We start from the raw sequence: 11,980 nt of genomic DNA, 5'->3' as shown, positions 1-11,980 counted from the left end.
AACACTGAAACAAATAAGAGAACAATGTTAAGAAGAACGAATTTGTCATACTGAGAAATACTGCTGAAGGTACTGGAGTGTATGACCTCACAAGTCAATTGTTTGAATCCAAAATACTGACACAATGCGTGTCAAATGTGTGCTCATTTCCTTATTTCCTTTTCCAACCCTCTTTTCCTTTTTAAAAGGTGTCCAAGCTACATAGAACCATAAATCTAACACATGTCTCAGAATTCTTCCTCATGGGAGTCTCAGATGATCTGGAACTTCAGCCTCTGCTCTTTGGGCTCTTTCTGTCCATGTACCTGGTTGCCATACTGGGGAATCTGCTCATCATCCTGACCATCAGCTTGGACTCCAACCTCCACACACCCATATACTTTCTTCTCTCCAACTTTTCCATGGCTGACATCTGTTTTATCTCTACCACCATCCCAAAGCTGATTGTGGACATCCAAACTCATAGCGGAGAAATCTTCTATGGGGGCTGCCTGACTCAGATGTCTTCTTGGATGCATGGATGGTATGCTTCTGACCGTGATGGCTTATGACCAGTTTTTGGCCATCTGCCAACCCTGTACTACTCAGTCATCACTGACCCATGCCTCTGCTGCTTCTTAGATTTGGTGCCATATTTCATCAGCATTTTGGACTCCCAGCTGCACAATTTGATAGCGTTACAACCTACCTGCTTCAAGCGTGTAAAAATTTCTAATTTCTTCTCTGACCCTTCTCGACTCCTTCATCTTGCCTGCTTTGATACCTTCACCGATAAGATAGTCATGTATTTTATTGGCGCCATTTCTGATATCCTCCTTATCTCAGGTATCTTTTTCTCTTACTATAAAATGTTTTCTCTCTTCTGAGAGTTCTGTTAATATGTAGGAAGTACAGAGCCTTCTCCAGCTGCGGCTCTCATCTGTCAGTTGTTTGCTTATTCTATAAACAGACATCGGAGTTTTCTTTGGATAGGCATTGTTGCCTTCCCCCAGGAATGATGTGGTGGCCTCAGTCATGTAGTCTGTAGTCGCCCCCATGCTGAACCACTTCATTTAAACCTGAAAAACAAAGACATCAAGAGTGCCCTAGGGAGGATCCACAGCAAAACAGTCGGGTCTTAATATCCGTGTAACTCTTTATGGAGTGTGGTTGGAAAACCCAGCAAAACCAAACATTAAACCGAATACTGTATCCTTGGTCACATTCTTTTATAGGCTCATGGTTTTCATTCCTCTCCATGCTTCACATGTGAATGTCACTTCTTTTGATTTGTCTTTCACTGAACTGGGAGAGTATCCTGGGATCCTTTGTACATCATGATGAATGCATGAGAGGTTCTCCTCAACCACTCCGGTATGCAGGTGAAATGCACGACTCTCTTGTTATTTACTTAAACACTACATCCTTTTCCACAATTGGTGCATATGTTTCATATAAACTTTGCATCCATTGAAATTATTTATTCAGGTAATTTTTGAGGATGCAGGTAATTTCTGTGGATTTTATTGAAATCTTTGGGAGAGTTTTATAAATACTGATGACTGGGTCTATTGGAAGAGGTGATGATGAAGGTGTGACTTCCAGTTAACCCAAGAGGTGGACCTGGGGAATCAGAGTCTGCTTGCCACTCCCCTGTCCTTGGAATGTTCATTTCACTCACCTAACCTCAGCTAGATGCTGGGTCAAAGATAGAACCTTGAGCTTGTAATGCGTTGGAGAGACCATCTGGATGTCATACATGACTGAACTCAGTTAAAGCTTTTTTTATACATAAATTTTTAAGATTTGGTGGGCAGATGTGTAGATCTTCTTGTGTTGCGGCCGCCTAAGGCAAGCCTTGCATGTAAATTCTTTAGCTTATGAAAACTGCCACCTACCAATCTGGAATGATCTTTTTCTCTCTTTGGCCCTCTGTGCATAGGGACTAGTTTCAAATGTCACCCTGGAAGTTCCAGAGATTGCAAACCAACATGGTCTCCCTTGTTAACTATTGACCATATATGCAGGGGTTTATTTCTAGTCTTTGATTCTGTGCCATTGGTATCTGTGTCTATACTGAATCCAGTCCTATGTCCTATTGTGGCTGATACTGGTAGTCCCTGCTCCTCTTCCTTGTGTTTAGCTGTGTGTTTATGTTTAAGCTTTGCTATCCTCGGAGTTGAGTGAAGCAGAAACAGTCCTTCCTATGTCCCATTAAATGGCTGGGGAAGCTGCTTGCAAACTCTATTCTCTCTTTTACCTTGAGGTAACAACTTTCTCTAGCTGGGAAGTTCTCTCCTGGTGCTATGTAGTGCTACCCTGGGTGGTGGGACAATGTGTGAAGCTGTTCTTCCTTTCCTTTGTGTCGTCATTCTCAGGTGTTTTCTTCCACTGCATTGCTGAAGCTTCCTAAGTGGAGTGCTGAGGTCTCCCAGGGCTGTTTTTATTCATGAGTAGCCAACTAATCATTGATCTTTGAGGGGGAAACAGAGGTTCGTGTGCTACTTCACCATCCTGTCACACTTTTTGCATATCAGTTAATGACAAACCAGTTGCTAAATTTCTCATTCAGGGTCTTCTGAGCCAGGACAACTGCGTGGATAGGATGCAGCTGGTTGCAAAGTACTGTCATTCCCATACAAACTCACTTTATCAACTGAACAAAACAGAAACAATAAAAGGGCCTCAAGCATAATTATTTAAACTTTAGAACTGGTGAACACAAGGTGAGCTAAATAAAATACATTGTGCGATAGGATGAGCTCTTCTTAATGAGCAGAAATCAGAAGCCACTGGGGACATTTGTTACATTTAGGCACAGAATGGTTGCAGATGGGTGTGATATCAATGGAGGGACTCTGGTGATGGAAGAGAAACCATGCTGTCTTTTTCTGACTGCATGTCCTGAAGAAACATACTAGAGTCTGCAGAAACACCAAATTAGAGGCAATTTCTGCTCATATGCCAGTTTATCTGCAGGGAAGTTTAGCTGAGAAAATCGTAGTGTGATGGGTTGTGGGAAAGAGAGACATCTTTCCAGTCCTGTGGTGCTTAGAGGAAATGTCCTGAGAGAGGGGGAGGCCTGTGTTGTGCAAAATCCCATGAGTGCCCAGTACCTCCGCCTCCCGTATTCAGACCCATTTCTTGAGTGTGTCCTGCATCTACTGACTCGCTTCCAACCAACACATGGCGAAACAGATGAGACGTCACTTCTGAGATTAAGGTGCAAAAAGACTCTGGCTTTCATATTCTTGGCCTTTGTTTCTCTGTCACCTATCTGTTTGTCCTAATGAGAGCCAAAAGCCATGTGTGAGCTTCCCTGTGACAGAGAACTGAGGAAGGCCTCTGGTCAACAGCCCACAGGAACCCATCTTTCCAAAATGAGTGGACTTGGAAACAGGTCTCTTCCCAGTCCAACTCTGAGAGGACTGCAGCCCTAGCTGACAACTAGAGTGTACTTGTTAGATGCTCTGGCTCATTTCAGAGAAGTAGGAAGTTATAAATAAGTGTATAAAAGTCCATAGTTTTCTAATATACCAACATATATCAATGAGAGGGATAAATCAGAACTTGGGCTGCTATTTAAATAGGTGAAAGAAACAAACTACAAAATATCCTTTAAAAAGGGACACAAAAATTTTCTTTTAGAGACAGAAATATTTTATTAACTAAGAAAATGGAAATAGTTTCAGATTCTTGTTAAAGAACCTAATTGTCCCTAATTTACATAATAATAAATGGATTTGCAGGTGTCTAAGTCAAAAAGTCATAAATTGAAGAGAAAAATATCTGCATTTTATGTTAAGATCCTTGAAACTGGATGTCAGAAGCGAAATGTACAGCTGAGCTTTTTTCCTGAGAAAAAGGGTCCAGACCCTTCTATGCACATTTACTTTTCTCCTTTTCCTCTTCTGTTAATGTTAGGTGGTCCTCAGAGATTGAGAGACCATGGGACAATTTCACTAATTATGAGCTCTGTGCATTGTTCTCTCAAGGCCACACGGGAGTAAAGAATTAGCCAGTGCCTCCAGCACTTCACGATGCGAGTCCCAGTTAAGCTTCATACCTGTATTTTCCTCCCAGACTTGTCGCCTGCAGCAGGAGATCCATGTCTGAGTGTCTTCCTCCCAGTCCTGAGGACAGGACCTCAGCCCTAATCATTCACCAGGCAGGAGAAGGCAGTGGACCTAAACTCCTAGGACATGGCCCAGCAGAGACACAACACAGAGCAGTAAGTACCAATGCAGATGGTGGGTGAAGGAGGTATTATGGAGAAATTTGTTTCCTTGTTAGCAAAGGAGTGATACAGATGAAATAGCCAGACAGGAGAGCATCAGTATGCAAAGTCAGCTCAGAGGACTATAAAGTTTATGTTATTTATTTCTGTTGCGGATTTCAGAATTCTCGTTTAGAATTCTGCTCTTTGTCACTTCCATTCCTAGATTCCGAAGTCATTGACCATACCTGAGCAGGAGATGGATCCCAAAATGATCACAAATGCTATGATTGTGATCATGATGGGGATAAGGAGAGTAACCATAATATCACAAACTTTATTGAGGTTTTACTTGTCTCAGGCTCAGAGGTATGTATGTTACGTAGTTTTAATTTTAAATTTGCATGATTCCCCCAAGTTGGGGTGCACACATTATTGTTACTTTACAATTGAGAAAAGAGGCACAGTATCCTTATTTAATTTAAACCAGGTCCTTGGGAAAAACGGGTGAAGTCTGTGAGGGCATTTGAGCAGTGAGATGTATTCCCAGGGTGCAGGGTGCAGGACAATGTCTTTCCATACAATTTAGGTTCGTGTGGCTATCGAGCCCTTGATATGTGGCTACTTCAAATTGAGATGTGGTGTTAGCATAAAACATTAGATTTTTGAAGATGTTCTAGAAAAGAATGCAAAGAATCTCAATTTTGTGTGAAAGTATAATATTCTTGGTATAATGGGATAAGTAAAAGGTTAAAATTGAAAGGAATCAATAAACTTCAAACCTAGTCAACCTTCCCTTTCAAGGTCACCGCAGGCAGAATGCCTGCAGGAAAGTGACTCAGTCTCGTTTCTTTCTTTCTTCCTTTATTTTCCATAGCAGCTTTTATTTGTATAGCCAAAAATGGAAAACAAACCAAATGTCTTTCAACAGATGAAGAGTTAAACGCAATTTGTTACATCCATGCCATGGAATACTTCTCAGCAATAAGAAGGAACAAATCATTGATACACCCAATAACTTGGCTGGATCTTAAGAACATTATTCTGAGTGAAAAAAGCTAACTTCTACATATTACTTACTGTATATGATTGCATTTACTTAACATTCTCAAAATGATAAAATTAAAGAGTTAAAAAATGCATAAGTAGTTGCCAGGGAGTAGGTGTGGGGAGGGAGGCAGTAACAATTAAGGGGCAGCATGAGGAACTTCCATGTAGTGATGGCACTGTTCTGTGTCTCGACTGTGGTGATAGTGATTATACAAATCTATATAAGTAATTAAATGCCATATCATCCCAAAGACCTACCTCAAACGAATGAACAAACAATCGAAAAAACAAGTGCATGTAAACTGGTGCAAGATCTGTTGCTAGTTAGTTGTATCATGCTAGTTAGCTTTCTGGTTTTGACGATGCTGATTCTCATTGAATCTCCTGCACCTACACTACCCCTGGCGCCGAGCAGGCAGTCAAAACAAAGTAAAACAAACAAAAAATACACATATAAACTCTGTTAAACATTGATTACTGTTCGTTAGTTTACAGGGACACAGCATACTCCATATGGCTGCCACACACTGGGAGCTTTTCTGCTTGGGCTTTCATCCCTTCCAGGGATGTCCTTGTGAATAAAGAAATAAATGAGGCTCATTTATTCCATGAGTCATTTTTTTCCATGCGCTGTTCCCAGACTGAGTACTTGAACCTGATGAAGGGGTCATGGAAACCTCTGATTTGTAGCCAAGCTGGACCAAATTGTAGGTAACCTGGGGCCCTTACAGTTGGTATCTGAAGTGAGGGAGAAAATAGATTCTTGTCACTGAGCCCTTAACCTGTGGAACTGACACTCTAGACAGATAGTTTCAGAACTGAGTTAAATCATAGGACACTCAGCTTGTATCATGGAGAATGGTTTGATGTGGGGGATTCTAGCCCCCACATTTGGTGACCAGAAAAGTCAGAAATGAAATGTTCTATGTAACGTAAATGAGACATGAAGGAGGTAAAAAACTGGGCAGGTTTTTCCATACAGGGCCAAGGACTTTTTTATTTTTCTATTTTTGATTTTTTGAATTTTCTTTATTTGTTTCAAGTATACAGTCTATAAATAGTCTATAGACTATTTATATAGTCTATAAAATGATCCCCCTAATTGCTCTTCCTCTCATCTGGCTCTCCATCTAGCCAATAGATTAATGCTAACTGTGATCCCTATGCTGTGCTCCCCATCCCCCATCTATTAACTACTAATAGACCATCTATTAAGTACTAATTTGTATTTCTTTAACCCTTTACCTCATTCTCCCTCCATACAACCCTCCTCTCCTCTGTCACCAGATTGTCCTCTATATTTGCGAGTCTGTTTTGATTAATTTGTTCTTTTTCTTCCTTAGATTCTGCATATAAGTAAAACTATATGGTATTTATCTTTCTCTGACTTATTTCCCTCAGCATAATACCCTCTAGGTCCATCCATGTCATTGCAAATGGTAGGATTTCATTCTTTTTAATGGCTGAGTGATATTCCATTGTATGCAACTATAACTTCTTTATCCAATATTCTGTGGATGGGCATTTAGGCCGCTTCCATATCTTAGCTATTGTAAATTGTGCTGTAGTGCCAAAGACTCAGCTTAATTATAATTTAGTCAGAGTGTCCGTGGCCATTAGTGGATTTTTGAGGGCAATGGGTGCTATTGCAAAAGAGAATTTAGACAAAGCAATAGTCTCCAATGATAAAGGTGAGGCATAGATGTCCTTTATTTTTATGTTTGAGAACTTCCTAAGGTTTTAGAGGCTATCTTGTTAAAATTTAGTGGGATCTTTAGTATTGCTGTAATTTGAGACATGGTCTTGCTTGAGGACATGAAATTTTGCCAATTGGTGCATTTCAGCTGATGTTAATGTTAATTCAGAATCTGTGCTGAAGAAATGCAGAAGCCACTTGGTACCCATTAGCTTTTTGTCTATAAATTTTTTCATTACATTCTGAAGTTCTTACTGGGTCAAATTGTACACCTGTTTCTGTTTTTTGTTTTCTTTCCATACCTAGGTTTCTCTCTGTGTGTGTGTGTCTCTCTCTCTTTCTTTCCTACTTTATTATATTACTAGATATACTTTAAGGATGGTTCTTGTTGTGTCCAGAATAACCAGACCCAACTTGAGTGCTCTTAACCAGGAGACAGTTTATTAGCCGGCGGCTGTCCTTGCAAAGGAGCAGCCTCGAAATGCCAAGATACAAGGTTTTTAAGCCCCAAATCCCATTCCTCATTCTGTCTTAAACACAAAGGTCCATCTTTCTCCTATTCACTACCTGTCAACCCACTGGTCAGGTGTGCAAGCGGGAAGTACAGAAGCAGAAAGCTTGTGTTAGAATGTTATGTTCTTATGGGTGATTGCCTATGTTCCCATGGACAATAGCCGGTGTTCCCATGGGCGATGGCCAAATAGTAATTTTCAGCTTATATACAATTGATTATTTTTCATGCCACGCAAGCAAGCAGGGTTACACAGGCTAAAATTGGCAGTTAGCGTATGAGCTCATTGTTACAAGTTTCATGATTAACAGAGTGTGGTTAGGGGTTCCAGAAACTAGGCCTAAGTTATGGACTTCCTTTGTCCAGTTTCAGGTTTTAATTATTCTTTAACCCTTTCACATTTCAGCAGGCCATTACATTCCCCACTGGTTTTCTTTAGAATGACTCAATCTTCGAGTCAGAAGTCGGGATTTCTGGCTAATGGGTCGGGGCTGACGCTCCTAAAATTAAAATCTTTGCCCCAGTTATATTGGATTGGATTAAACTCTTAACCCATTTGATCAAGCATGGCCCAAAGGTCAGTAATAACAGCAGAATTATCAATGGTCCTGCTATAGCCGACAATAACGTGGTTAACCAAGAGTTTCCATTAAACCAAGATTCATACCAGTTGCTTCCTTGTTTTAACTTCTCATTTCTGTCTTTTACTCTTTGTCTAATTAATGCTAAATTATCCCTAATAATTCCAGAATGATTAACATAAAAGCAGCAAGTTTCTCCTAGTGCTACACACAAACCTCCTTGCTTAAGAAATAAGAGGTCTAAACCTCTTCTATTCTGCAGTACTACTTCAGCTAAAGAATTAAGAGATGTTTCAAGATGATTAATTGATTTCTCTAGAGTGCTTAAATCGTCATTAATCTGCTTTGTGAGCCAGGCTATACCTTGGTTCCTTGTAACCAAAGCAGCAGTCCCAATTGCAGCTGATCCTGCCACTCCTAGGCCAACCAGGAGCGGCACAAGCAGTGGAACTGCTCGCTTACGCCGAGGATAGTTATATCCTCCCCACAAATCTATTGCTTGTCTTCCTTCTTGTCCGCTCATCATATACACCTGAGGTATAACATGAACCAGCACACAAAATCCAGTATTATTTTTCCAATAGTTAAGATTAATACAGGGAGTTAAACCAGTATTACAAGCAAACCAAGTGCCACTAGGGGCCGCTAAATAAGTAGAAGAGGTGCTATTTACTAAAATAGATGATTTACAATTTTCCTTATACCTAGATTTATTAACTCTATAAGTGCTAGTATACACACAAGTTCCCTTTCCTTGTAAATCTCCCAACGTTACAGATGGGTTTTGGGTTCCCCAAGGGCAAATAGTAACATTCGGAGATGTTACATTCCTAATAGCAGTTTGATCTGTGCCAAGGTTAGCAATGACACCAAGTCCTACATAATAAGGTGGGGCAGGGTTCAGACAAAACCAACAATCCTTTGTAGCATTTGAGTTACTGTCATTAGCAAACTTATAAACATTATTCAGCATGGTCAAGACAGATTCAGGAGTATCCCTGGGGGGGTCTATAAGGCTGTCTAGGTCTATGTCCTTCGTTGGCATTATTAGTGCTCCTAGTAATTGCTGACTGTGTAAGAGTTAAGGTGTTTAACCCTCCGTCATTAGGCCTAACAGGACCTAGAACTAACGGTGGCATCCTGACAGGCTTTTTCTGTATTGTTATTAACACTCCAGGATCAGTTCCAAAAACATACAACCTTAATCCCCAGGTTTTTCCAATCACCCAAGATGGATCTTCCCAATTTTTGACAGTAAAAATGATAGGATTGCATTTCCCTGCTGTGGCACAGGAGGACTGACTAGGTCGTGTAAGAGTCAGAAAGGGGTCTGTGTTCTTCCAAGGGGCTATGGTCTCACAACCCCAATGGCCACAATAATATTGGTTTAGCTTATGGCAAGTGCTTTGGCCTTCTCTGGGACACATATATAACTGTACTTGTTGAATACCTCTTTCTTTGTCCTCCCTGCCACAACCATACCAGGGGCCAGATAAAAAATTAGCTCCTGGACCTCTAGGCAAGTCATCACTTATAAAATTAAATTTCTTTCCTAATATATCACACAAATCCACATGAAATGTAGGCTGGTACGTAGTCTGGTTTACTAATATGGGAATGCCTGTTTCTGATTTAATTAATTCCCATTTAGCCTGTTGAGGTTGATGAGGGTTCCCTCTTACATTATTGATAACAATTAACCCAATTATAATTATTCCCGGGAGAGTCTTATCTTAAGTGGATCCTCTGTGGGTGTTGCCTTCCATTTCTCTGTCTCCGGGGGAGGTTGAGCTGTCTGAAGGCGGGTATGGTGAATCCAATGTCTTTTTCCTGCAACTTTGACAGCCGTTGGTGTGGTCAGGATTACTGGAAATGGACCATCCCACCGGGGCTCTAGGCTAGCAGGCTGGATCTTCTTTATCCACACCCAATCACCTGGATGATGTGGGTGAGGCTGTGATGTCCCCGGAGTCGGTCTAGCAGCTTTAATTAAGCCCTTGACTTGATTTTGGGTTTGTTGCAAGGCCTGTAGAGACTTAAGGAGACTTGTATTATTACTCATTGTAACCTTTTCAATTCCAATTTTAGGGAGTAAAGGGGGATGTCTCCCAAACATTATTTCATAAGGGGAAATTCCCATAATATATGGAGTACACTGGGCCCATAACAAAGCAAAAGGAAGAAGGCTCACCCAATTCTCCCCAGTTTCCAGCTTAAACTTAGTTAAAGTTTCCTTAAGTGTTCTATTCATCCTTTCTACTTGTCCTGAACTCTGAGGTCTGTAAATACAATGTAATTTCCAATTGATCCCTAATACCTTAGCTAACATTTGATTTGTTTGGGCAATGAATGCCGGGCCATTGTCGGACCCCAATGATAAGGGCAAGCCAAATCGAGGCACTATTTCTGTAATTAATTTCTTAGCTACTACTTGTGCAGTTTCCTTCTTTGTGGGGAAGGCCTCAGTCCATCCAGAATAGGTGTCAATGAATACCAGAAGATATTTAAATCCAAAAGTGCCAGGAGCAACTTCTGTAAAGTCCACTTCCCAATGCTCTCCAGGAGCTTGTCCTCTTAATTGAGTGCCGATATTTTCCTTTGGGATGGGGTGAGGGTTGACCTGTGCACATATTGGGCATCGTGCACTTACATCCCGAGCCTTTGAGGTTAGTCCAGGAATATAATAGTCTCTTTTTAGCAGTTCAATTAACTTAGTTCCTCCAAGATGGGTAGCATTATGCATCTGGCTAATTAAGGTGTTACCGAGCGCAGCAGGGAGGACCGGCCTTCCATCTGGAATCCAAAGCCACCCATGTTCAAACTTCCCGTGCAGTTGCTTCCCCAACTCTATATCTTGGGGGCTATAGTCTGGAGCCTGTACCAAGGGGGGCACAAGAAGGGGACCAATTATGACGTTAGTCCCCACTGGTTTTCTGGCTACTTCCTTTGCTGTTTTATCTGCCAAGCGGTTTCCTTTTTCTACCGCTCCTTCCCCTTTTTGATGGCCGGGGCAATGGATAATAGCCACTTTCTTAGGTAGCCAGATAGCCTCCAAAAGAGCCAAAATCTGCTCCTTGTTCTTAATTTCCTTTCCCCCTGATGTCAATAGTCCTCTTTCCTTGTACAGGGCTCCATGTACATGTGCCGTTGCAAAGGCATATCTACTGTCAGTATAGATGTTTACAGTTTTATCCTTTCCCCACCGTAAAGCTTGTGTTAGAGCTATAAGTTTAGCCCTCTGTGCCAATGTCCCATGGCTTAGGGCCTGTGCCCATATCACATCCCTGACCGTTACTATGGCTGCCCCGGCATACCTTACTCCGTCGGATACAAAACTGCTTCCATTGGTAAATAATACCGCATCCGGATTAGGCCACGGCTCATCCTTCAAGTCTGGCCGTAGTCCAGTTACCTGCTCAAGGTGCTGAACACAGTGATGCAATGGAGCCTGCGGGTCATCATCCGGGAGCAGCGTGGCAGGGTTCAGGGCTGCAGTTTTCAAAAACTGGGTCTGTGGGGGATTAAGCAACAGTACCTGGTACTGAGTAATCCGGGCGTTGGAAATCCATCTTTCAGGAGGGCTGCGCAGCATGGCTTCAACTGCATGTGGAGCCACAATTTCAATATTTTGGCCCAAGGTCAATTTTAAAGCGTCTTTGGTCAATATAGCAGTAGCAGCTAGTGCTCTCAGGCAACTAGGCCTTCCTCCAGCCACCGGATCTAGTCTCTTTGAGAGATATGCCACTCGTTGCTTAAATAGTGGCTTTTAATTTCTGGAGCAAATCTTTTCCAAGCAAAGGAAAAGGACATTCAGGCATAACTAAAAACGAATGCGTGATGGTTCCCTTTCCCAAGTCAGTAATTTTTGCCTGTGTCCATGGGTATGCCTTCCCTTTCCCAGTGACTCCTTGAATTACAGTCTTTTCTTTGGATAACAGACCAGCAGT

The 11,980-nt window shown here is 41.6% G+C and overlaps 1 pseudogene; it reads left to right on the top strand.

The window, feature by feature from the left end:
• The first annotated feature begins 242 nt into the window (after window positions 1–242).
• LOC120607031 (olfactory receptor 7E24-like) lies at window positions 243–1,056 on the top strand (annotated as a pseudogene).
• Window positions 1,057–11,980: the final 10,924 nt, after the last annotated feature.

The sequence above is a fragment of the Pteropus medius genome, unplaced genomic scaffold (assembly GCF_902729225.1).
Source record: "Pteropus medius unplaced genomic scaffold, Ma_sr-lr_union100, whole genome shotgun sequence".
In the NCBI taxonomy this organism is placed as follows: domain Eukaryota; kingdom Metazoa; phylum Chordata; class Mammalia; order Chiroptera; family Pteropodidae; genus Pteropus; species Pteropus medius.
The sequence above is the reverse complement of the archived record's forward strand: the minus strand, read 5'-3'. Positions and strand labels throughout refer to the sequence as shown.